Consider the following 26,420-nt stretch of genomic DNA (forward strand, 5'->3'; position numbering starts at 1 on the left):
AGAAATCATTGATTCTGGGGGCGCCTGAGTGGCTTAGTCAGTTAAGCATCTGACTTCGGCTCAAGTTATGGTCTCATGGTTCGTGAGTTTGAGCTCCATGTTGGGCTCTATGCTGACAGTTTGGAGCCTCTTTCAGATTCTGTGTCTCCCTCTCTCTCTTGCCCCCCCCCCCCCGACTCATGCTGTCTCTCTCTCTCTCAAAAATAAATAAAAACATTTAAAAATTTTTTAAATCATTGATTCTGAAGAAAAGAAGATCAGACACTAGATCCTGAAGACAGGACAGACGGTTAATAGGAAACAATCAGTATTTCTCTATCCTTTTTTTTTCAAATGGGTCTGTTCCATAAGGTAAAGTATGGGTGTGCCAGAAAGGGAAGATGAGGAGGTATTTCTTAATCTACCCTCTGCCAATAAACTTTCTTTCTTAAATCTTCTTAGGTGGTATAATATAGTTTTAGGATTTTCTTTGCACCTCATAGACATTTCCATGCAAAGATAGGAAACGCTATGTCTGGGGCGCCTGGGTGGCTCAGTCAGTTAAGTGTCAGACTTCGGCTCAGGTCATGATCTTGCAGTTCGTGGGTTTGAGCCCCGCATCGGATTCTATGCTGGGAGCTCAGAGCCAGGAGCCTGTTTCAGGTTCTGTGTCTCCCTCTCTCTCTCTTCCCCTCCCCCGCTCATCTTCTCTGTCTCAAAAATAAATAACTATAAAAAAATTTTTTTAAAAAAGGAAATGCTATGTCAGAGACAGCTAACCTCATACTATTTTAAACACTGCAATTTTCTATCATTAGGCCCAATTAGAGAGTCTGTGAGAGCCAGTGAAATACATGGCGCACACTGACCTTCCCACTCGTCTCCTACACGAGCCCACTCCAGCGTGATAGAAACACGAACCTGGGAACTCACACAGGTTAAATGCAGAAAATTGGCTACTGGCACTTAGCCACAATTTTTAAAATACCCCATGCATTAGTTTGAGGTTAATTAGGAATATGAGTTTTGTCATAAGGCCAAATACCTCCCCTAACCAGAAGGAATGATTATTCAAAGCATGTCATTCAAGGTGACAGAGAAGACCTAATATCACTCAGTTCTTTTCTGGGTGCTGATTGTAATTATCTTTATACGAGCTTTTTATAATTTTCTACTTGAATCAAGAGAATTTGAAGAAAAACAGAATAACTAGTATTCATGCTCAGCATTCCTTTTCATGTGTGAGTATGTTCCCTAATATTTTTCCTAGAGAAAATATGAATTAAATAAAAAAGAGTGCTGGAAGAGCAGAATATGATCTGGGTTATAAATTAACAACTTATACTATTAAATGATGAGGATCACTTATTAATGAACTAAATGCAACGGACAAAAAAATGCATTTTACTTCTTCCAGGTCATTTGGTGAAATATTAGAGCTTAATTAAGTGTAGCCTGAGAAAGACCATTCTCCAAAAAATTTTTGACTTGATTGTTCAATAACTGAAGGACACTATTTCATTTTCAGTCATCATAAATCTGTCCTTTATGCTCTTGCTATTAACAATTTTGTACTTGTAACTACAAGTTACTAAAAATATTAAAGGAATTAGCACAGGGTAACAACATGCACTGAAAGCTGAAATCCTATGCCCAGAAACTGCTGTTGATTTTGAAACCACCCATCACGGCTGAGTCAGTTGTTCATGTGTATCTCTGCTGGGGCGCAATGATCATTTTGTGCCAAATTTGGCAGGTGTTGTCCTCATATTCCAAAATAGGGAGAGCAGCTCTCTAAAAATATTTTTCTTCCTTTTTCACACAGGCACTGTATTATTCTGGTAATGAACGTGTTACTATCAACAATTGGATATGTATGTATTCATTTATCTTTTGTACCACTCCTTGTTCCAAAAAAAGATTTGTGTTTATGTTATATTTTAGGATGGAGCATCTAACCTGATGCCTGGAACACATTACCCAACAGATGCTGAAGGAATGAATGTTCTAGCAAAGCAACTCAAAATCTCTTTCCCAGGAATTATATTACAAAATATTCAGAGCCCAAAGCAATTGGCTTGTTTTTAACTACCATATATTTCTTGTAAATTTCTATTTGTTTCCATAATGCTCATCTTTATCTAGATATTTGACAGTCATTTATCAAAGTACAGCTTTCTTTGGCAACAGAGCCCCTCGGCTTCTCTCCTTCCAACCTTTGTTCTGTATTTCCCTAGGATCCTTCTCACTCTCTTTGTTCAAGACATTACCTCCTCCTCAGATGACGTTATTACTCACAATAATCTGAATCATTTATGTCCCAACTCAAAATTTGCCTCTTATAAGAATCTCTCCCCAGGACCCCCCCTCCCCACTGATCCTCACCCCTCAGCACACAGACACTAGGTCTGTGCTAGGTGTCCTGGTATCTCCAGTCTCCCCTTTAGTGGTTCTCAAGCTACTCATGGTGAACATATATTTTATCTCTCCTTAATGACGAATGTCTTCAGGAAAGCACCTGTTCCACCTTTTGAGTATCCTTCCTTCCACTGGCCCACTGTTGATTTCCCTACGTCACATCGTGTCATAGACAGTAAGAATTCAATCAGTGATTCACTGTTCAAAGATCACACTTCACAATGTATCAGCCTAAGCTCAGACCAGTTTTGTTCTTAGTAGTTCTTTGGCCAATCCATATGGTCCTTGGATTCTCAGCCTTCGCATCTGGCACTTCATAAATGCACATTTTACTAGGTCACAGGCTATACTCTGGTGATATATTCTAAGTGTGGGTATTCTATAAGGCCATCCTAACAGGACCTCACAACTAATTTTATGTCAAAGAAATCTGTATGGGTATTTCCTTCTATGTCAAGCACTTCCTCCTGATTGTCCAGTGTGACAATAAACCCTTTGAGAGAAAAGGTGTCACTCCATAAAACCATCTCTACTCTGGGAGAAAAATAAATCTTTGTATTTTGTTGTACAGGGTAGAAAATCCACCACTGTCCTCCTCCAAGTTCAAATGATCATGCCATAAGAACTCAGTAAGAGCTCTGTAAGTCAGAGGAGAGTGTTCAGATTTTCTTCTAGTGCATGGTAAGCCACTAGAACGCTTTAATCAGGGTGTGGCTTTCCGAAAGGTCACTAAGGCTGCAGGATGGAGAACAGCTTGTAGGGAAAAGGAGGATTACAAAAGGAAGCCCTAGAATTGTCCCTGTGAGGATGGCTTGGACCATGTCGGTGTTTCCTAAGAGCGTATTGAAAACTGACTGTAAATATATATAAAATGAAGGTGGATAATTACAAATAGGAAATCAAATATATCATTTACAATACCGCCTTGGTAAAAAAACAATAGAGTTGAGTCAACAAGCACAGAAAGCTGGGGCATTCCTTGATTGCTTGTGAGTGAGAAAGCAGAGGGGTGTGCATACAACTCTAAAAGAGCAGATAAGATCACCTATCTGTGCCCTGATGTTTGTCATATGTCACTGCCTTGCATAGGATTCAGGAAAGTCCTCCGTGTACTGAGAAAAGTTGTTGAGAAGTGCTCTTGGCTGCATGCCAATATTTCTCCCAGAGCTATATGAGCTGAGAAGGCTAATTAGAATCTACATAAGATATTTTCATCTCAAGCACCTGCTTACCGTCCACCCTGAAACCAGAGGCGCTGAGCACGTACAAGGACAAGTTCGTGTGTGGCCAAGAACCTAACTTGTCTAAGATTTAACCCAATATATGTGGGAAAACTATTTTTACAAAGGTGATGGGGATGCAAAATAATATTTACTAATCCCCTCTGTGCCAGGCTCCGGTAGCTATTATATATTTTATATTCATTGTCTCATTTATATTTCTTCCATCAAGCCAGCAGCATAGTTATGACCATCTCCAATTTATACAAAAGTAGACTGAAACCCAGAAAAGGCAAGGACATACAGCCACCCAGAAAAGGCAAGGACATACAGCCAATGAGCATAAGGGCTTGGATTTGTTTTCAAAGCTCATATTTTAAGGAAGCCAAGTATATAAGATAGCTTTGGTTTCTCTAAAAGAACAAAGACAAGTTGCTTTTTAAAGTAAACAATTGTGCCTTAAAATAAAATAGCTTTATTTTTGGTTTTGTAAAAGAAATACATCTTCAATGTAAAAGATTTAAATAACATAGAAATGTTTGCTCCTACTTCATGGCAAGAACTTGAGTTCAGGTGGAATTCCCAAAGCTTCGGACTCACTGGAGGTCTGGCTACACTGCTGTGTCCTCTGTGCCCTCTAGCAGGAACTCCCATCCACTCTCCACATTCCCTTCCCTCTCCGGTCAATTTATAAGCATCCTAAAATTCTTGGTCCAAATTTCCTTCAAGGCCTTCCCTGCATCCTTCACTTTATCCCCATGTCCCCCTAACCTTCCCCTAATCAGACAGAATCACTCCCGCCTCTGTCCCCTTCACTATGCCTCTGAAAACACTCCTCCTATAGTTTGCTGATTTTGTAGCTCTCCTTCCCTGAACTTGGGGCTCCAAGAGGGTAGGGGAAAATCATATTCATCTCCGTGCCAAGAGCATAAGTGCCATGGCACAACTGCAGCGTAATCTGGCAGCGGGGAAAAATACATTATCTCCATTGTTCCAGGGAGAAAGAACGCAATGCGGCAGTTAGGAGCAAGAACTCTGAAACCAGACTGCCTGGGTTCAAAATCTGGCTCTGTGCTTGCTAGTTATAATTTTGTACAAGTCAGTTAACCTGTCCCTGCTTTGGTTTTCTCACCTGTAGAATGGGAATTATAATAGCACCCACCTCACAGCGAGATCACAAGGATTAAGTGAAGCAGTATTTGTAAAGAACTTAGAAGAGGACCTGGAACTAAATACACGTTTTAAATATTTGTTTCAAAAATAAATATGATTCATGCCCTACACCTGTGCCACATCGTTCAAAAGAGAATATACAGCTCAAATTCAGACTCTTGAGCCTTTTTTTCCCTTCAGTTGTTTTCACCAAGTCTTTGTACAGTCAGTGCATAGGGACTGGTTAATATTGTTCCGTATGTTAAAAATAGGGATTTGGTACCTGGAATTGATTTTAGAGATGACTGAGCTTCAGCTTCTCATTTTATGGGTGAGGAAACCAAGGTGAAGTGGCTCTCCTAGGGCACAAGGCTCATCATAACGGTGCTTCATTTGCCAGCCCAGTGCTCTTTCCATGCATTCTCAGATAATACCAGAAAGCTTGTGCATTGTTAAAATTATTTGGAAAAACAAAATGTCAGCAAAACTTGCATGAGCACAGGGCCCTTGCTGATTAAGCCGCTGTTCTTATTCCAAATAGAGCTCATTGTCTTCTGACCAAAGTTGGATTCTACTCCTTCCAGAGAACTACTGGGCCCTTCTTCTTGGACAAAATTACCATAAATTTGAGAAAACGTCCCTAATTGCTTACTGAGTGGCAGAAAGAATTACAGAATGTCAAATTGCCTTGGTGTCATCTGGGGAGAATTTTCTCAATTTTATGCTTCTAGTGGCAGAGTACAGATGACTGTTACTATTACAACAAATGTGAGCATATCAGGGAATAGAATGCAAAATGTGCTTCCTTTTTTTTTTTGGTGTTCCAATGACATTTCTCACTCGTAGGGGGATGCTTCAGGCTACACCTCCACCCTCTAAAGATCAAATCCACTCTCTTCTACCCTCATGGGTACTTCAGGAGGATATTTTGAGATGCGGTGAAATGGCAGAGTCAAGGATAGGAACCGCTCAGTGGGTTCACATTCAAACCCTCATACATGCTGTCTAGCCCGAAAGACACAAACAAACAAAATCAAAACCAGCATGGCCTCTCTTCAGAGACGATTCCTGCTCCTTTACCTTCTTCCCTTTGACAAACATGAGGTGCTGCTGGGAAAGTGCCATTTTCATAAATGTTTCATTCCCCCTCCCCCAGGCACAGCATTGCTGGAGCATGAATTATGACCAGTCTGGCCGGCAAGCATCTTTCTACGAGCACATCTTTTCTCATTTGCCGTCACGGTTGTGCCTCCAATGAAGCTGCCGGGGTGAAAAGAGCTTGGTGTTGAAAAACACTGGCGGCTTCTGCGTCTGCTGACCAATCCCTTGCCTGAGTTTACCAGGCAGTTAATTTATGTTCTTTTCTCAAAGACAAGCTGCACAGGGGTTTTCTCTCCTTCCTGCTTTGTTGCAAACACAGGGAAATCCTGCTGCTGCTGACTTAACTCACTTAGGATTCCCCTACCGAGCACTATTTCCGTTGTGCTATATTTGAACAATAAATTATTGTTCGTTCTTTTTTTAAATGGTGAACAACTTCCATGCTTGCTGAGTGATAATATTCATAATTGTTGCCAACCAGGAGAATCTGTTTGTGGGTGTTTCCTACTGCCGCTGTAACCACAGCACTGCAGGGGACAAGCAAGGAGGAAAGAATATGATGTAGCCCCAAACACACACCCTCTGACAGTCTCATTCATCTTGCCGTGAATTCCTCTCCCTTACACATGCCTGCTTGGTAACATAAAACCATCCATGGAAGCCACTTAATTTACGGAAAGGCCCTCATAAAATACTTCCATAATATTCAGAGCATTTAATAAATGCTCTGGCAGGTTCTGATGCCTACTCATTTGAGGACTACCACTTCTTCCCTATTAATGACCTTCCTAAATGCAAATGACGTCAATTCCCCTGCTTAAAACTTGTCAGTGGTTCCCTCTGCCCTCTAGATGAAATTCTAACTTCCTAGAGTAAACATGCAAGGCCCTCTCTTACCAATAAGTTTCCTCCTCTTCTGCTGATACCCCTCCCCAAGCACCCTATGGTCTAGGTATATCAGAGAGCCACCCTGAATGTGTCTGTCCAAGGGCAGGCTGCCACCCTGGCTGGGGAAGATATGAAGAGATCAGAGAAGGTTTCACAGAGGCAGACTTCCTCATCTGGGTCTTAAAAGAAAGGAGATGAAACCCATTCCAAGTAGGGTCATGGTCTGATAGAGGTCATTGAGACATTACTGTACACTTAGGCCTATCTATTGCTGTAGGACCCAGGAACTTCTGGGTTCTAGAATTGGAGATGTTTTTACAGGGGCAGAACCTGATGTTAACAGATATTGCACTTTGTAAAATGCGAGGCCTGGCACCAATGGCTCTATTCAGGCTGTGGCTTTCATCCACAACTGGTAGCAATCCCCATGTGACAGTAATAAAGCAAAAATACAATATATTTTTGAAGACCTCTTGGGTGACTAGGAACCACCACAAGGTGTGGTTATTTTTCTGGAGATTTATTAAAGAGCAATCAAGGCTGAAAGAAAGGGCATAAAGCACTATTAATAGCTTGTCAACATGAGATAGGACTGGTTGTGAGACCTTGAGTAATGAATAAACTTTCTGTGTCTCAGTTTTCTCATTTGTAAAATGGATATAGTAAGGGTACCTACCTTACAGAATAGGAACTGACATTTTTAATGTAGAATCCTTAGCATAGTTTGGCATACAGTAAGCACTAAAAAATGTAATCATTATTATTATCAATATTGCAATTCTTGATATTTTATGAGCTTGTCAATGCCACATAGTATATATCTGCAGAAGAAGCATATACATGGGAACAAGACATGTTCCAGAAATTCTGAGAGCATAATAAGATTCAAACTGATTGTATCAATTAAGTCTTTCACTTGTCTCACTCCAATTCATTCTAGAGAGTAGGTCCTCTGGAGGACCACCTCACCAGTGAAGTTAGTTACTCAAGTTCCAAATAATGTGTTCCAAGAATTTGAGACGATCATGGGTCAAGCTTCCCTAAACTTTATACTACTTCCCAAGAATCCCAGCTGTTGAGATGGAGACAGAGGTGAGAATATTATCTGATGAGATCTAACTCACAAAATGAAACTCATGCAGGGCACCTACATGGCTCAGGTCATGATCTCATGGTTTATGAGTTCAAGTCTCACATCGGGTGAGCTTGTGACCCACTTCAGGTGAGCACAAGCCCCTCTCAACACAAGCCCCACTTTGGATGAGACTGCTTCTCTCTCTCTCTCCCTCTCTCTGCCCCTCATGAGATTGTCTCTTTCTCTCCCTGCCTCTCACTCTCGCTCATGTGCTCTCTGTCTCTCTCTCTCAAAAATAATAATAATAACAATGAAACTTACGCAAAAAGTTATCTGAATAGCTTAGTTTCCTTTTGACCAGGGACAGTATTACTCAACAGTATTTGATGATGACTCCCATACTTGGTGGACGAGTTGTCACTAGGTGACAAAACCAGAAGTGCTTCAATAAGAGAGAAAGATATTGTTCTCACTTCAAATGCTTGGCACAAGTGCCTTGTTTGAAAAGGTATTTATGATATAACCAAAATCAAAGAACATCACCCCATGTTGTTCTAACAGAGTATCTTAGGAACAGATCCTAGAAGCAATTATTTACAGTGAGGATTCTAAGTTTCTCCCAGGCTTCCTAAGTTTACTCCATTCATTTTAGAATGTGAGTTTCAAATACTGGACTCTATGATTTTGTGATTGAGAGACCTGGATAATGAAAACTGAACTGAAGCCACTAATTCCAATAGATGGGACTATCAACAAGAGAACTCATGACTATATTTAGTCAGAGTTATAAGAGCAATAATGAAAGTAATGATCTAGAAGCAATTTTGTCCCCATCATTTCAGTAACTGCTTAGGGGTCTTTGCATGATTAGCATATGTTTATTATGAGATTCCATCTAGCCCTAATTGGTCCAAATAATACATTTTGCTTCTCAGTAGGATTTGGAGCACCATAAACAAAGTTACTGAGTTATAGGCCCAAGGGGTCTGGCTTTAAATGAAGGGGTTGCTAACATGCTCATGCACCTTCCCAATGTCCATGGTAACAACTAACGTTCATGGAATACCAAATCTGTTTTCAAGACCATATTGAATACTTCCATGGATCCTCTCTTTTAACCTTTACAGAAAACCTACATGGAGTCTACTGTTAATATTAATACTTTATAAATGAAGTAAGTAATGTCTAGAGAGTTTTAATTTGCCCAAGCTATAACAGCTGGTCAGTGTGGAGTAGCAACCATCAAACTAGGCACTCTAACCGATGGAGCCCATGCTTTGAATCCCAGGACTCTACCGCTGCCATACTGAAAGCCTGGGTTTCAGAGCCAGTTCCTGAGATATTACAGTTCTTCTAACCAATCACCTTTTTCTCCTTTCTTTGGTTGCTAAGAAAGTCAGGACCAATTTTCAGTACTTCCTGGGGAAAGGCCACAAAGCACAGTGTTGAATGGCTCAGCTCTGATCAGTCAGATACAAGTGCATATCTCAGTTCCTCCCCTTAACTGCCATGTGGACATGGGCCAGTGATTTCACTTCCTGGAACCCTATTTCCTCATTCAGAAAACTACAACATAATACCGGCTGAGGGTTATCATGAGGATCAAATCTGGTAAATTAACACACATCATCTTGTCAGTAGACTAGTGGTGATGTTTGATGCAAAGAGATCAGTGAGGATAAACACTGTTTCAAAAACCATTTGTCTAGTGTTGTGTGCTTATGCACACCCTACTGAGTCACCATGTAAAATGTGTTTGATCTTGCGAGTTGGAGCCACAGTTTGAAGGCCACTGCTCTAACACTCCTCCCTCCCAATGTTTCCTCTGAGATATCTGGGGTTCCTTTACACCCTTTTTCCTCTTGCAATGAGAAGTAGAATCCCCTTTTCTTTGGGATTGACACTTCCTTGCAAAGACATTAGGAATATACTCAACACAAAAAAACAAACTGTTCTTATGAGTCCTTTCTGATTTGGGAAAAAGAAACCAAGAACTTTTCCCCTTCTAAGGAAAGCAGCAGATATTTAGTCTGATTCTCAAATGCTGCTCCAAAGGCATCTCTGGACACAGAAGCCCAACACAGTCCTCTGACCAAGTAGTTTATTAACAACTCTAAGTATCTAAAAAATTTCCCAAGTGTGTCTGATGATTGGGATTAATCCTATTTCTTTCTGGCCTTCCTATTTTTATCTCATTCTCTCAACCCCTTTTTGTTTATTCCTTTCCTTCCTCAAATCCTTCTATTCTACCTTCTAGCCAAATAGCCTATTGGATTGCAAAATGATAATTTATTATTCTTTATTAAGTACTTTTAACCACAATTACACAAAACCAACAGCTTTTAGTTGATTTGAAACAGTATTACTCTTTAGTAACTGTATGGTCATCGAAACTGTAGTTTTGGTAAAAATCGTCTCCACTTGAAATCTGTCATCAACTCATCATCAGGGGCATTAAGCTTGCACTGAATTTTCCAAGTTCAAGCAGATCCTCTACAAGTGACTTATGGGGCTGCCCTTTGATGTGTTAATCATGCAGGCTGACAGAATAGTCATATATTCAGAATGCATCCTCATGGAAGCAAACAACCCTATTAACAACCTGAAACACTGACAGTCATTCTGAGCCAGTAGTACAAAAAACAAGATGAATGGTACAGTACATGAGGCCAAGCAGAAGCCCTTCCAATACTGGATGGAAAAGACACCTGATTTAACATGAATTCAAGAGATTATTGTCATCCTGTGGTACACAGCTACTTTTCTTTACTGCAGACTTGTTTCAGTCATGTTAGCTGGGTTTTTTACTTTTACCATAATAATTATTATTGACAGATTCATTTGGGGTAAGAAATGGTCTTTCAAAAAAGCATGAGGGGTTTCAGTAGAGCCCAGGAGCAGATGTGCCTTATAAAGCAATATGAGGCATAATGAGAAAAGCATTCGTCCCTATCCTATTAATTGTTGGCACTACCTGATAATCAAGAATTACTGACCCCTCCCACCCTCCAGCTAGCAGATATTTGTGTATTGTAATGCACCATGGCCTAAACACAAGCTCAATTCTATGTAATGCTGAAAAAAGCACGTCATAACATTAATCTGAACCCTACCTATTTCCTCTGCATTGCTTATAACACAACTTGTGAATAATACATAAACCCTTCCAATAGGTGAATGACTGAGTAAATGATACAATGCAACTGATGAACTACTGGGTAAAAATGTTAATTGTCAATTATGAAGATGATTTTAAAATATGGAAAATGCTTTAGACTTGAGATTTAATGATAAAAGCAAAATGCAAAACTGTGAGAATACTAAGCTTACAGAAACATAATAATGCAGTTAGATGAGAAGAAAAAGCAAGCTGTAATATTGATAGAGGGTGATAAGCAATTTCTTTTTTCTTTTGAAAATACACTTTAATGTTCCTATAATATTCTAAATATAAAATCTATTTTATTTTATTTTATTTTTAAAGAATTTCTTTTTAAGCAATTTGAACACCCAGTGTGGGACTCAAACTCACAACCCTGAGATCAAAAGTTGCATGCTTTACCAACTGAGTCAGCCAGGCACCCCTAATAATAAAAGCTATTTTTAAATCAAAGCCCAACTCTCAGAAAAAAATTAGTTACCCTTACCATGCATCCATACAATGAAAACTGCATGTAATAAATGCTTAAACCTTTTTTTTTTTTTGGTTCAAAAATAGTGTTGGAATCTGCCAAGGAATCAGCTCACATTATTCAATGTCAGACACATTTACACTCATATGTATTAGTAATTCCTTTGGTTGACTTTTCCTTGCCGTTGTCATGGCAACCATTTCCACTGCCATTAGTACCTCTAGGGCCCTGCCTCGTTCACATATTTTTAGGCCATTTCTCTTGTAACAAAGCAATTAGTACTTGTGGCATATCTGTATCGAACCCCTGGTGACCTGTTCTGTCTCTTGGAACTGCTGAGCATTTGGTTTCCTTCCTTTCTGCTTCTGTAGGTGCTTCTGTTTCTCTTTGTGGTGTTTCCTCCTTTCACTAACTCATAAGCAAACCTATTGACTACTTCTAATTCTATCCTATTTGGATTATTTAAAGTTTCTTCTTTTCACATGTCCTCCACGTTTCCCTATCCATTGACATTCGTTCCATCACCAGCAAAATAGCACATTTTCATTCATGATCACGTTGGACCACCGTCATAGAAGAGAATCAAAATGCCATGGCAATCACTGAGACTCTAGAGTGATTCTCAATGGAAGATCACATGTCGGAGTAGTTGGGACTGCACACCTCCAGTCACAAGGCATTCACAAAAGCACAAGGTATCACCTTGCATTTTCTGACAGCTGGAATGAGTCATCTCATAGTCTTCTCTAATGAAGATGAAAGATATTGGCTACTTTTTTCATGCCAAATTAATTTTTTCAGAGTAATGACCAATGTGGTGAGGTTGCCATAAGATGAACTGATTCTTATACTGCTGTATAGAAAATAAATGTGGGCACTGTTTGCTAAGCAATAACTACTGTCAAATGCCTCAATGTTTATTTCCTTTGGCTCTATAATTCTTACAGAAATCTCTTCTAAAAAAATTATCTAAAATGTGGGGGGAAATAGGCATTTGTTTACTAAAATTGTTTACAACAGCAAAAACACTGGGATCCATCTAAATGTTTAACAGTAGGAAAAAATATGGCATATGCACAAGGTAAAATATTTACAGGTGATGCATCTATAATGGCATGGCAAGTGCATGTCATGTGATCATTTAAATCGTTAATGTGAGTAATCAGGATGTGAATATACAATTATAACTTTGTAAAAAGAATAAATGTAACCACAAACCCCATAAGAACAGGAACCATGTCTATCTTATTTATCTTGTATCTATATTATCTACCATAATATCTGTAAATATTTGTTGTATAAGCGAGCGAATGGATAGACAGATGAATAAAATGTGCCAGAAGAACATGGAGGACAATATACCAGATTTCTAAGAATGACTGTCTTTGAGAGATCATTTTTTGTGCTTTCTAAGTTGTTCCTTATTTAATTGTGTTTTCCATCTTATTAACTTTTAAAGACTTTCTAGAGGAGTTGAATTATTTTCTCCGCTTTATGCCTTGCATACAGAGACAATACAGAACAAATCTATACCCTTTCTACATAGAACTCTCCAAATAGTGGGCAGTTCCATCAATTTCAAACAAATTCTGTATGACATGAATTCCCAACCTCATGTAGGGCTTTATTTACTTCATTCTATAAGATAAAATGGTTTTAAAGTAGGTAGAAAAGCTATGTAAACTCTAGAACTCTGTACACATGAGAATTCTGTACACTAAAATTACCTTTACTATTTTATAAATTATCTTCCTAATGCATAGGTCAGATCAGTTCCATCATTATAAATCATCTTACCTAATGAATAAAATTCAACCCCTTACTCTGACATGCAAGGCCTTCCAAAATCTGGTTCTAATATATATCTCCTAGTTTATGTTCCATCTCAATATTACCCAAACTCTGTGCACTAGCCTTGCCAGATTATTTGCTATTTATTGTGTATGCAATACAATGTCTTACCTTGCTACCAGTGCTGACACTGTGCCCTTAGCTTGAAATGCTCTTTTTTTCCCTTTCCTCTTGACTTCTTCAACACCAACTCACACACCACCTTTTCTGGCCATGAAGATATGATCAGTGATGAGAGTCTATAGAATGCTTACGTTAAAGCCTTTTTACATTTTCAAATACTCAAGGGTTTGGTTTCTGTTATCAAATCAATCAGAAATCAAAGTATCTAATATTCATTGGCATTCTAGTTAGGATCTACTGTGAGCAAATCTCATTAATGACAATAGCCAGTTTATCTGGCAAAGTTACACTCGACTTCATCCTGACAGGAAAGTGAGAGTGTGTATGTGTGTTACATGGGGGTTTAGACTCAAGATGAATGTAACCAGCTTTCTACAGCGTGTGTGTGTGTGTGTGTTGGGGGTGAAGAAGAGTAGCACATACTGACTAGACAGAATTTCTGGGATTGTGGACCCTTTAATAACATCTGAAGAGTTACAAAATTTAAGCCTGGATCACTAGTGGTGAGGGAAGGAGAGAACAGCAATTTTCCAGCCTGGTGGATAGGCCAAAGATAGCATGTAAAAGGAGAAAAAAAAAAAAAAAAAAAAAGAAAACAACTTTAAAGGACATTTCCACCTTTTAAGGCATACTTGAGAAATTCAACAAAAGATGACATTTTAAAATGTTTCTCTTTTATAATGGTTGCCCAAACTAGCCTTCACTCTGCCAATGAGAGCAAGTAAGAGATAAAACCACCAACCCAAAAAAAACACCAGCTGTCAGAAGAGACTGGCACTGGCAACTTTGCTTAATTCAGGCACAGAAATGCCTTCACTGAAGTGCCGTTCTGTCTTCTCTCACTCCTTCTGTGGGGGACACTTCAACACAGCCAACCATTTTCTCTCACCTTGCAGTCACCTGTCTGTAGTCTTTTAAAATATTTATTACATTTCCAGTTTTCATAAGTGTTCAAATTTCCTTCCTCATCAATAAAAACCATATATAACACACCCTTCAATTTGTATGAAAACTCATTCAACCAGCTCTTTCCCAATAAAAATTGAGTGCACTTTTCCTCACTTTGTATTTCACTAATTCCCTCAATAAGTTCTAACAGAATTACACCTATATTTCATCTCCCAATGCCTTTTTCCCATTAATTTATTGGAGGATTGCTAGTTTAAACTATTTCAAGGGCCCAGATAATTGATTGATGCTGACTGGTGTTACTCCATCTCTCCAGAAGATTGAACAAAAAGAAATAGAATTAAATCACATCTGAGAGGAAATTCTGAGACAGAAGGAAAAAGCTTCTTAAGTGTATAAATCAAGTGCTACAAGAGTTTCTATGAAGGCTATAGAACACCAATCATCAAAATTCTTTTTAAAAAGAGTTAAGTCTATTTCTAAAGCCCAACCTTCTTGGAAGAAGTGATCTTGAATAAAGACTTCTTGATGCCTTATCCATCATAAAAATTCTATGATAAACAAATACTGTATTACAGCAGCAGACAATATTAACTGCCTGCCTAATATCCATTCTTCCCTTTCCTGACCAACAGACTCCTCTTATGCTTCTAGAGATGGCCATGTAACCTGGCTAACGAAATGTATGCTGAAGTGATTGGGAAAGAGCTTCTGAGGAAGCTTTACAAAAAGGAACCAGACTCAGCAGTCATTCTCCTTTTACCCTTTGTCCTTTGCTCTGTACCGTTTCCCATTCTTCTGACCCTAGAGATGTAGCCACCATCTTGGAAACGTGATAAAGGAAGTCAGTCACTAAACGCAGCAGAGGAGGAAGACATAGGTACCTTACACTAGTACCCCAGCCAAGGATAGCTTCTTCTAGACTTACTGTTACAGGACAAAAGTTAAAGCCCTTCTTTGGTTAAACCACTGTAACAGGGTTTCCTATTATCTACAGCCAAACCCAAAGCTAACTGATAGAATTATATTCCCTCTTTTTTAATGCTTATTCGTTTTTGAGAGAGACAGAGCAGGAATGGGGGAGAGCAGAGAGAAAGGGAGACACAGAATCTGAAGCAGGCTCAGATTCTGTGCTGACAGCTCACAGCCTGATGCAGGGCTCGAACTCATGAACAACGAAATCATGACCTGAGCTGAAGTCCAACACTTAACCAACAGAACCACCCAGGTGCCCCAATATTCCCTTTCTTAAAACTGCCTGCCCTGGGCTTCTTACACACTACATTTTCCTGGTTTTCCTCTTCTCTCACTCTCCCTTCCTCCCTTTCCTCCTTTGCTGGATCTTCTCTTTTCAGCCCCCTCAGACCACTCCAGGGATCAGTTTGGGCTCTTTGGTAGGCAAAATAATGGTCTCCAAAGTTGCTTGCATCCTAATCCTCAGATTATGTGAATATTCTACCTTACATAGCAAAAGCGACTTTGCAGGTATAATTAAGGATCTTGGTTCCTGGATCCCAGATTATCCTGGATTATCCAGGTGGGCCCAATGAAATCACAAGGATCTTTATAACAGAAAGAGGGTGGCAGGAAAGTCAGAGTCAGAAAAAGTTATGGTGATGGAAACAGGGACTGGGTGATACACTATAAACACTGAAGAAGGGGCCACAAACCAATAAATGCAGGTAACCTCCAGAAAGTAGAAAAGGTGAAAAGACAGATTCTGCCCTAGAGTCTCCAAACAGAACTCAGCTCTGTCAACACCTTGATTTCAGCCCAGTAAGGCCCATTTTGGACATCTGACCTCTAGAAGTATAAAATAATAAACTTGTGGGGCGCACATGAGTGGCTCAAGTCAACTCTTGATTTCAGCTCAGGTCGTGGTCTCACAGTTGTGAGATCAAGCCCTGTGTCAGGATCTGCACTGGGTATGTAGCCTGCTTGAGACTCCCTCTACCCTTCCCCAACTTGCACACATGTACTCTCTTTCAAAAAAAAGAAAAAAATATTTTAAAAAAATTTTTAAATATAATAATAAATTTGTGTTGTTGTTTTAAGCCACTGCTTTTGCAGTAATTTGTTAGAGCCTCAACTGGGCACTAATACAGATCCCATTCCTTTCTCTATTGATATGTTCTTCCTAAGAGACCTCAAGGCATCCTGTGGCTTTAAAAAACATCTATATCCCACAATTTCCAAATCTTTCTCAGCAAATCTCACCTCACCCCAGGATTCCAGACTTTATATACTCAAATTAATACTTGTGGGGAACAAAAGCAAATAGTAGTCCTTAACAAATGCAGACTTACCTAAGCCTATTTTTGTCTGAATGTGTTACTTTTTGAATTAGTCTTTCTGTGCTCCCCACATGTGATGATGAGGCAGCATCTGACAATAGTGAAGATACAGTGACAGAGTAGGCCACCATCTACTTCATTCATTCATCCCTTCATCCACATATGGTTGCTGACTCAACTTAGAATATGCCAGTGTGATGATAGTCCCAAAAGTGGAAGGCATGTTCTTTCTTGTGCATCTAATAGATATATCAAACTCCACACAGATATTTCAGAACACACCTCTTCCCACAACACCCCCCATCCCTATCAAAACATACTTTGCTCCTTTCCCAAACCCTCATCTTGGTAAAATGCACCATCATTCACCCAGTTGCTCATGCCAAAAACCTAAGAGCTTACCTTGCACCTATTCTTCCTTCACTCCACACATTCAGCCTATAAGCAAATCCTGTCAACTCTACCTTCAAAACACACGCAAATGCATTGACATCTCTCTGCCCCTCTCTATTGTTTCCCTTGCAATCCAAGCCACTGCCCTCCTTCATGTGGAATACTGCAACCACCTCCAACAATCTAGTCCCCACACAGCAGCCAGAAGTACATTTTTAAATGTAAATTGGACCACATCACTCCCCTGTTTAAAACCCATCAATGACACCTTGTTGCTCTTAGAATAAAAGTCAACCTGGCTTTCAAAGACTTTCTGCTCCCTAACTCTTGACTTTGTCCCATACCTGGCCTCAACAAGTAAAAGAAGATAGTAGCATCACTGTATCCTCAGATGTTGCCCCATCACACATAAGAAGCATATACAAGGTACAAACTAAATTAACTAGTAGCAAATTCAGACAAAAACAGACTTAGTTAAGCCCACATTCTGTAAGGGGGCTGCTTATACGACTAGTGTTCACCTTGATCAGTCCAATAATCAGGCGGGGTCCACCTGAACTAGCTTCAATGTAGAATAGCACCCTAAGGATTCTCTGCTTTAAAACACTATGAAGAGGGGCTCCTGGGTGGCCTAGTCAGTTGGTCCACTGACTTTGGCTCAGGGCATGATCTCACAGTTCATGACTCCAAGCCCCACGTTAGGCTCTATGCTGACAGCTCAGAACCTGGAGCTTGCTTCAGATTCTGTGTTTCCCTCTCTCTACCTCTCTCCTGCTCACACTTTCTCTCTCTCTCTCTCAAAAGTAAATAAACATTAAAAATATTTTTTTAAAAAAACTCTATGAAGAATATAAATGGATGGGTGGGGGATTCTTAAATCCCCATTTTGTACTGGGAACAAAACACAGTTCACTAAGTACACTAAAACACTAAAAGCCATAAAAAATCCCAAGGGGATTCTGATATGTCTCATTTCACTATGGAACTAATAATATAATTGCATTTGTATTTGTACAGCTAACATTTATGAGGAATTTACTTGGATCCAGAAACTTTGCTAAGAGCTCTACATGAGGTGTGCTATCATTATTCTTATTTTACAGATAATATGACTGACAAGCTCACACAGTTACTTCATGGTAGATTCAGCTTATAAACGTGATGACCTAACTCCTGAGCCCACACACTTAACCTCAGTACTAGCCTCAATTAACCAGCTGGGTCAGAGAGACTAGTCAGACTTTCTAAGTTAGTTCTCTCTGGGTCCTTTTCTGATTGGCTTAGACATGTGGCTCCCATCCCACTTATTCCTCTGCTGGGATGTCTGGAGGTCTTATGTTTGCTTCAGGACTCTTGTTATAAAGTCTTGAATCTTTGCTTAAGTACTTATTCAAAGAACTGATTTCACAATATCCTAAATCCCTACCCATATGGCTTTGCTTCCCTCCCACAGATTCTCGGTTATGTTAGAATGGCTGCTTGGTGCTAGAGCTCCCTGGCTCTCCAACTTGAGTGCTCTCTTGGCCCCTGCTCTGTAGCTGAGCACTGGCAGCAAGATTAACATATCTCAAAGTCCCTTTGACGTGAAGAGTATGTATCTGCTTGAAGTAGAAAGTTAAAATGACTTCCTCATCAGACAGAAACCTGGAGGGAATGACATTCCCTATGAAATACCATTTGACAACTCTACATTAAATGTTTAATTATTTCACGCCCAATTTTATATAGGTTATTCTAAAATACTCTAACAAGGAGCAAGACTTTTTAATCACATTTTGGTAGATTCTAAATTGAAAACTCATTAATAAACGAAACCTCCAGGGACTTTGATTTCTACAGCATTTCCACCCTGCAGCTCACAACAAGAGTGTCAGGTGTACTTTTTCTCCAAATGATATTCCCTTGGCGCTTGGGACATACGGTAATATGTTTGTCTTTCTATAATTCTTTTTTGTGTTGGCATTTGGCCATTTACCACAAAGGAAGTGAAGATGTCAGGGATAAAGGACAGGATATGTGTAGTTCTGTTACCTATTTTTCCTACAAAAAAAAAAAAGGCACATGCTCTCTCTTTGTCATGTGTCTTTGCTTTGGGTTCATATTATGGGGATATTCAGAAGAGCCTGGGAAAATTCTGGCCAAATTGAAAAGGAAAAGGCACCAATATAGTTATCAGTCATGTTTTCAATCGGGTATCAGCATATTTTCAACTGCTGAATAACGTAAGGAGTATATCAAAAATCTGAAATAAATGCATCTACATTTTAACCACTAACATCTCCTGCCTCACTAAACGTAATAGGTAAACTTCCAAATGGGAGCCATGTAACTTTAAGAAAATGAAGGCCCTAAACATAGTAGAAACATAGCCAATTATAGTCACCAAAAATAATTCATGTCTATGTTGCTCAGTGCACAAGACTGCTTATACCCAAAAAGAGATAGGGCTTTGCTGCATGGCAGCTCCTCACAGCTGTCAGAAGCCAGTTTTCTTATCAGTCCAGCAGGAGTGTAATTAAAGACAATAGCCAGAGCAGCTGTATTGAAAAAACAAGTCATTTGTCTTCCCCTTCCCCCACCCCTTCTGCTCACATAGCTAATCTGAACATAACATCAGCTCCATCGTCAAGGCTTCTTCAAAAGGCAGAATAATAGGAAACATATATCTGTTTCCCACTGTGGATTGTGAAGACTGAAGAAATACTTGCTCTTATCTTGCTATTACATTATATAAAATGCAAGTAATTTAAGTCTGGAAATTCAAAAGCTCCTAAGATAGGGCAAGTTTTTGGAGAATGAGAAAAATTATCTTCAGGAATAGAGAGAATATGAGGAAATAACCTAAACTCAATGGTATCCTGGAAAGTGTTTAACAACAGGCTGATTAGGAGGAAAGCCTCAGCTGGGTGGTTCAGGGGTTAAGCTTCTGACTGCGGCTCAGGTCCTCATATAGCAGTTTGTGGGTTCAAGCCCATGCTGAGCTCTGTGCTGATAGCTCAGAGCCTGGAGCCTGCGTCAGATTCTGTGTCTCCCTCTCTCTCTGTCCCTCCCCTGCTCACGCTCATGCTTGTGCTCATGCTCTGTCTCTCTCTCTCAAAAATAAACAAACATTTTTTAACTTAAAAAAAAAAAAAGGAGGAGGGGCGCCTGGGTGGCTTAGTCGGTTAAGTGTCCGACTTTCGCTTAGGCATGATCTCATGGTTCGTGGGTTCGAGCCCCGCGTCGGGCTCTGTGCTGACTGCCAGCTCAGAGCCTGGAGCCTGTTTCAGAGTCTGTGTCTCCCTCTCTCTCTGACCCTCCCCTGCTCACGCTGTCTCTCTCTCTCCTAGAAATAAATAGAAACATTTAAAAAAAAAAAAAAGGAGGAAAGCCCCAACTTGCAACATCTCCAATTTCTGTAAATACTCTCACTGTGGATGATGTTAGGCTACTAAGGTGACATCAATGAACACAGATTTGGAAAGAGATGCACAGGAGGATGTCAATACACAATATCTATACCGCACATACAAGAATATAGTTAATAAGATAATCTGTACATAATTTCAAGAAGGCAGATTTTTAAAAAAAACTAGAAAGTGGCAAATTTTGAATATTTGTTACCTTTGTTTTTCATGTAATTTATTGAAACTTTATACAATTTAATTTTTTAATGTTTATTTGTTTTGAGAGAGAGAATCCCAAGCAAGCTCCACACTCAGCACAGAGCCTGATGTGGGGCTTGACCCCACGATTGCGAGATCACGACCTGAGCCTATATGGATGCTTAACCGAGTCACCCAGGCACCCCTAATTTAACTTTTAATAATGACTATGTTTATTGCCTTGTAGAATTCCTGAAAACAATTACCTTTCACAAGCCAGTACAATCTGACCCCAGTCCACCACTATCTATACTATGTACTCTGGCTGCCAAGTTACTGGAAGTCATAAACAGCCCTTGAGTTATGACAATGGAAGAGAATGCAAAATAACAACACTGGGTTTTTTTTACAATGGAATTTAGTCACTTTTTAATCCTTTTCCTAAGACCTATCTTTCTAAAATAATCTCCCTGAAGCCAGAAAAAAAGAAAAATCTAGGAACATGCTTATGTGTTGTTATTAAAACAGTGAATACACAGGTGCTTTTCATAATCATGATTGTTAAGAATGCATTTTGTAACCCTTTCTTCATCACATGTATATAACTAAATGCTAACAGGAAATTCTGTCTGAGGCACCAACACATAAAAGCCATACTCCAAGTATTTTTGGAAATTTTTGCAAAATTTTGCTGAGAACTTACAAAAGAGGGATTAAAAAACTGTTACGTGGAATTCTACTTCTGGGAAGAAAGAGCTGACATATTTTCCCCTGTCTCTCCCACTAAGTACACTAAAAACTCTCGACATTATATATTAAACAAACAAAAGACTCTGAAAGGTGGAGAGAAGAGACAGACTAGCTAGGGAATAAACATGGTGGTGAGTTTCCTGGCTTATGTTTTTTGCTTCATAAATCCCAGAGTAGATCTGAAGAAGTCAGCAACCAAGAAACACCAATGGAGGTGACAAAAAAGCCCCCCAAAGTCTGTGCTCTCTAGCCAAAGAACCTTGTGAAAGATGGAACCATTCTGTATGTTGACTAAACTGATATCCGGGTCCTGGCTGTGATACTGTACTTTAGTTTTGCAAGATGTTACCATTGGGGGAAACTGAGTAAAGGGTACACAGAATCTGTCTGAATTATTTCTTACAACTGCATATGAATTTATAATTATTTAAAATCAAAAATGTAATTAAAAAAAAGTTACATGTCTCCTACTCCCTCAGCTATATCAGGATATAAAAGGGTCAAAGCCAGAGATTAGGGCATTAAAGAAAGTTACCTGTGTACCAAGAGGCCCAACCTCTCTCCCAAGGTAGTGAATTAAGGGCTGCTCCTCCCATCCTTGCAAATAATAGAAGACTCGCAAATAAAATTAAGAAGGCCACTTAGAGACTTTGATATTTGACCCCTAAAGATGAGGCCCCTATAGACTGACTCTCAACTGGAAAATCTAAAAGGCAAGAAACCAGTTAGCTAGAGAATTTGATAGAAAAGAAAAAGAAGGGGCGCCCGGGTGGCTTAGTCAGTTAAGCGTCCGACTTTCGCTCAGGTCATGATCTCGCGGTTCGTGGGTTCGAGCCCCACGTCGGGCTCTGTGCTAACTGCCAGCTCAGAGCCTGGAGCCTGTTTCAGAGTTTGTGACTCCCTCTCTCTCTGACCCTCCCCTGCTCACGCTGTCTCTCTCTCTCTCCTAGAAATAAATAAAACATTAAAAAATATATATATATAAAAAAAAGAAAAGAAAAGAAAAGAAAAAGAAAATGCAGCTTCTTGGAGCAGCCTACATTCCTGAGCTTGTGGAACCAGATACGTGAGTATCTGCTGTAGACCAGGTGGAGACCATGCACAAGAGAGCTACCACGGGTCTTCTTAGATCTTGTCCAAGAGAGTCCCTGGAGAGACAGAAAGGGCTCAGCAGGAAGAAACTAGGATACATCTGAGTTCCTATGGGATGAGGAAGCTTTCCTAGACCTGCATTAAAAGAATAGAAAGGCCCATGTTAATGGAACGATGCCTTTTCTCTTCTGAGGGATAAATTACCAAGGTCAGCAACATGGAGGAAGAGGAGCAGAAGCCCTCTGTGGGTAAAGAACACACAGCTGCAAATGTTGTAGTAATGTTCACATGTAGAACATTCTTGTGTTGCCTCAAGATGCCAAGCAATCATTATTGGTTCTCAAACTGAGCAATCCTGAGGACTTTGGAAAACAAGGACTTACAGATCATTTCATTTTTAAGAATCACATAAATAGGTCAGGGTCTTCACCGTTAACACGCACTGTGAGTGATTTTTTAATTAACATAATTACAACATAAACGACAAGAGTAAATTCATTAAAATTAAGGAATTCAATGGAATCGTTGTTTTCCCTTAAACATATTCTCTGATGTTACAGTCTTCTATGAAAAGACATACTCTTTTGGGCTTCTCTCTAACTTCCCCTGCCCACATCACACCCCTGCTCTGAACCCCACCCTCACCCCTTCTCGTCTCTAAAGAGGGAAAATCCTAATTATAAATCATATTCCAGGGCACAGATCATACGACATAAGCTAATGGGTGGAGCCACCATGCAGAAAAGGGTCAGCATGTAACTGTGCTTTTTGCTTTCTCTTGGTTGTTTACTGCTGAAGTGAGAGCTGATCCATGTCCTGGATATGCCCTGTCTTAGGACAAGATGAATCTCAAGAGATGTTAAAAAGGACAAAAGGAGGTTACAAGAAATTACTAGAGCATAGAAGATCTTGTTTCTGGTGTTTTTCATTTCATTCTATTTATTTTTTATTATTTATTTATTTATTCAGAGAGAGACAGAGACAGTGCAAAGGGCAGAGGGGCAGAGAGAGAAGAAGAGAGAGAGAATCCCCAGCAGGCTTCTCACTGCCACACAGAGCCTGACATGAGACTCAACCTCACCAACTGTGAAATCATGACCTGAGCTGATACCAAGAGTAGATGCTTAACCGACTGAGCCACCTAGGCAACCCTAATTCTTTTTTTTTTTTTCAGCATCTTAACATACTTAATTTGCACCCAATAACTGTATCATTCAAAATTCTTGAAGTTCTAAGTCTCTTACTTGTGTCTGGTGATTCTAACTCAAAGGGGATCATTTTGCGTGTGTGTTTTGTACTTATAGGTTAAGAGATCATGTTAAGTAGAGCTATGGGCATCCTTTGGGGCTGAGTGCTCAAAAAGGATAAGCATTTGCTTCTTTCAGGCCCCATGGGGCTCTTTCCAAAATTAGGACTTTCATAGTAACTTCTTGGCATGAGGATTACTTTGACATGAATTCAAATGCCCAATGTGAGTAAAAGAAGGACTGTGATTACACATTCTCAGAGAATACTTTTTCCTGCCCAGAGCTCAGACTGAGACACACAAATTACAACTTCATCTCCCTTTGTATGTGGGTTGATTTTTTACTAGTTCGCACTTTCCTGGCCATTCAGCCTTTAAGAACCATGGCCTTAGCCTGGGATTCCATTCCTTGGGTCCCACATCTTCAACACAAGCTCTTGTCCCTTGAGCTACTCAAACCTAAGCTCCTTGACTACCAGCAAACGCCCTCAGGGCAACTCATATTTCACCATCCACTTACTCCTGTCTTTAGTTTTTGCTTTGCTCCTTAACAATTTCTCTTTCTCTTGTACTCTGTAATCCTTCAAAGAAAAGTCTATTTTACATAGTTTCCCAGACATTCTGTAGCAAGAAAGTTTTCAGGTTATCTAATCTCTAAATTGCCAAAGAGAAATCCAGGATGTAGAGAATTCATTCAATTTGGTATATATTATACAATCCACCAGATCAATGCTTCTCAGAGTTTTATTTACATAAAAATCAGCTGAGGATCTTGATTAAAGACATTTCTGATTCTAGCTCTTGGATGGGGCTGAAGGGTGTACCTTTCTAACAAGTTCCCAGGTGAGGCCAATACTGTTAAACTGAAAACTACACTGAATAGCAAGTTTCTAGCAACTTTCTAGATGACCATATTTTTAAGTAGTAATCATCTACAGATACTCAAGTAACAATTGATATAATCTTACCCTTTACACTTTTCTATGTTTTCTGAATTTGTTTCAATAATCTGACTAATAATGATGCTATTTCCATTTTTAAGAAAACATAGTTTGTAATCACCTTATGATTTAAAATCTCATAATCCTACTAGATCTGCCTTATGCTTTCTGTATTTATTTTGTCCATGGCTATGCTGCCATATAGAAGAATGTGACTTCCCTAGAGGGAATCTTATTGTATCACTAATAAGATCTTACATGCAGAAAGCAATTAAAAATATTTCTAGAGAACAAACAACTCTGATCCTATTTTCAATCTCTACCTTGAAGACTAACTGTATGACAAGGGCATTCCCATCATTTACTCATTTAATGAACATTAATTAATATGCCAGTCTTTATCCAAAAGCAGCTTTAGAGTTATATCTGCCTCTACTGGTTGCAAAGTCAACATCTCAGTCATAATAATAATGGCTAACACTTATTGAACAACCATTGGATGCCAAGCATCTGACATGTATTACTTCACTTAATCCTTCAACAATTCTCTAAGGGAGTTACTATTTGTTTGTTGTTGTTGTTTTGTTTTTTTTTTTTTTTTGAGAGAGAGAGAAGCACACATATGCACACATAAGTGAAGGACTGATAGAGGGAGAGGGAGGGAGAGAATCCCAAGCAAGCTCTGTGCTGTCAGCACGGAGCCCAACTCGGGGCTCAATCCCATGACCATGAGATCATGACCTGAGCAGAAATCAACCAACTGGACCACCCAGGCGCCCCTATCCATTTTATGGATGAGAAAAGCTGAAGCTTGTAGAGAGGTCGATAACTTTCCCGTCATCATGCTATTAGTAAACTGTAGAACAGGAATTTTAAATCACGTCATCCTGACTCCAGAACCCAAACTCTTACCCACTGGGCTATATTACAGTCACACACACAGTCAAAGCACTCTGGCTCAGGCATGAAGCAAAGGTAACTATGTAAGGCCAACAGGAGAGGGACTACACAGATCCAGGGTTTCTTATTCACCTGGACATTAAAATAGGCTTGAGGGTAAAAAACCTACTGCGAACACCAGCCTCAGGGAAGACATGTCCACGGTCTGGTCTGAAGCAAAGTTTAATTCCAACTTGGATGAAATGAGGAGGCTGAGGCTGCTGCTCCCCGAGCCTGCATTAGAAGAGCTCCTGCTGCAACAGGCCAGCTGCAGGCACTTGAGGGAGACAATAAATTCCGGGACTCCAGGGTAGGGGCAGGTGTAAAAGCACAGAAGCCAGCATGGTTATGCCGAAGTTTACTGATGTGCTGATGCAGTGGTGTGCCAAGGCCCACCATTTACTAAACATTCTCTATTAGGGTGAAGAAATCAGGATTTTCACAATGTGCTGTGGTATTTGAAAATGCCATTGCATGGGTCTGGAAGACACAGCTCTGTATAATTTGCATTTCCTGGAGTTTAAACAGAAGACAAGTTCAGAAGAGGATTTGTCAAGTTGAAAGCATGAGGAGTGAAGGGTAAAGGGTTTGAGGAGTGAGCTCCTGAGTGGTACTTTTAAGTTGTTAGGTAGATGGATGATCAGTGCCAACAAACATCAAGGATGCTTGTGCCCACTCACTAGCAGATGTAACCTCTCCTAAAGAAAGGGGTTTTTATGTTTGTTTGTTTGTTTGTTTTCCAGGAAGCAACTTTATTCCTGCTGGCACCACTCAGTTGGTTTCATACCTGAAGAACTGAGCACTGAACGTCACGTGGCATAGTTTTTTATACA

At 39.7% G+C, this 26,420-nt stretch overlaps 1 long non-coding RNA gene across 2 annotated transcripts in view; it reads right to left on the minus strand.

The window, feature by feature from the left end:
* The window catches only part of LOC120248284, a 45,321-nt gene that overhangs the window by 18,185 nt on the left and 716 nt on the right, over positions 1–26,420 (minus strand). For both annotated transcript variants that reach the window (XR_005532544.1, XR_005532545.1), the window contains exon 2: positions 13,428–13,523. This is a non-coding gene — a long non-coding RNA (uncharacterized LOC120248284). The remainder of the gene's footprint in view (positions 1–13,427; positions 13,524–26,420) is intronic.

The sequence above is a fragment of the Hyaena hyaena genome, unplaced genomic scaffold, assembly GCF_003009895.1.
Source record: "Hyaena hyaena isolate Hyena2069 unplaced genomic scaffold, ASM300989v1 scaffold_572, whole genome shotgun sequence".
NCBI lineage: Eukaryota > Metazoa > Chordata > Mammalia > Carnivora > Hyaenidae > Hyaena > Hyaena hyaena.